Genomic DNA, 1,877 nt, shown 5'->3' with positions numbered 1-1,877 from the left:
GGGACAGCGTGGCCTGCGGGCCCCGATAAGGTCGCGCCGACAGGAAAGCCTGCTGGTTGCGGATGCCAAGCGCCAGGCAACTCCGCGGAACCAGGAAATGAGCCTGCAGCAGCCATTGGCAGGCCGTCCACCCGCGGTGACCAGAACGGCACCTTCCGCACACTGCCACTCCTATTGTCTCGTCCGAGTCCCCGCTGGGCAGGGCACTTGTTCCCTGCACAGCCAAAGAAAGCCAGCGCAGGCCTCTGCTCCCGTCGGGGCCTCTGGGCCAGGGAGACTGCCGTGGATTAGCGCCAGCAGCCCCTACTCTAGGCACCTGCTCCTGCCTACTGCCTGTCCTCAGATGGCTGGACCCCAGTTCTGTCCCTTCACTTCCGAATCCTCAGCATCCAGTGCAGTGGTCCGGCTGAAGGGGTTCGGGATGTGGCTCAGTGGCAGAGTGCTTGACAGGCGTCCGTGAAGCCCTGGATTCCATCCCCAGCCCCGCAACAACAAAAAGGAGATGCTGAAGGAAAGCTGGTGGGGCAGAAGACCGGAAAGTATGTCAACTAGAGAGTGGAGACATTAAACAAAAAACATGTAAAGGTGAAAAATACAATGGATGGGATTAATAGGTTAGACACAAAAGATTCCTGAACTTGAAGGCAAGGAGAAGAACTAAATTAAACCAAAAAGAATCTGGGGAAGATTGAACTGCAGAATTTTAGGACCACTTCATGAGGACTAATATATTCCCTGAAAATGGTGATGGCAGCTGGAAGGAAGAAATAATATTTAAAGATACAAACTCACAGGTTAAGAAGCTTTAAAAAGTAACTTCTAGAATTCTGCTGGGTTCCAATAGAAATGAAATTTTCTATGGAACACCAAAACTAACTCTGAGGCAAGAACCATCTGTCATAAGCCGAGTTTGACCACCAAGTCATAAACAGTTTTGGATCCAGAACCGGATTCAAGCAGGTACATAAATAGGTAGTCTAGACCTCTTGTCGCCCACCGCAGTCCAGTGTCACTCAGCTCATACGAATGGTATGGCACCCTGCAAGAAGCAATGGAAAGTGGGCTCAGTATGTTGGTGAGCTGAAACCCATTCAGCAGCTGCACTGAAAGACGGTAGTTAGGAGACTGACCCCAGTTAGCAAAGTTCCAGGGGGAGATCCCAGCCATTCCCTTGTGTGGAGAGATATGAGACTTTGTTCATTGGTCAGGATCCTGGAAGTGGTGATCTGGAAGTTAGAGGATGAAGACTTCTAAGGAAGGGGCACATGGATGGGAGTTGGCACCAGGATGCAGGTCTTTGTATTAATGTCCATCAGCACATCTAAGCTCTAACAACCAAGCAAACAGAATGGCACAGCCAATTAGTATCAGCCTGCCTCCGTCCTCTGCTGCTGCAGCTCTGGAAAAGTGCCCTTGGGTTCAGTCCCTAGTACTGCAAAAGGAAAACAAGAATTTGAACAGATTTGTAACATACGTGTTCACAGCAGCATTGTTCACAATAGCCCAAGAATGGAAGCAACTCACGTGTCCACTGAATAATGAATGGAAAGACAATGGAATGCTATTCAGCCTTTTAAAATGAGGAAGTTCTCATACATGGAATAACACAGATGAACCTTGAGACATTTTGCTAAGTGAAGCAATCCACTCACAAAAGGATAAAGGTTTGATTCCACCTGTATGAATATAAAGTACAAGTACTTAAAGACAGAGAAGGAAGAATGGTGGATGCCCAGGGCTGGGCAGGGGAGTGGGGAGTTGGTGTTTAATGGGGACAGAGTTTCAGTGTGGGAAGGTAAAATTTCTGGAGATTGATGGTGGTGATGGTTGCATAGTGTGGAGATAGATAGATAGATAGATATATATATATATATATA

Source organism: Marmota marmota, unplaced genomic scaffold (assembly GCF_001458135.2).
Source record: "Marmota marmota marmota unplaced genomic scaffold, marMar, whole genome shotgun sequence".
NCBI lineage: Eukaryota > Metazoa > Chordata > Mammalia > Rodentia > Sciuridae > Marmota > Marmota marmota.
Note: the sequence above shows the minus strand (reverse complement) of the source record.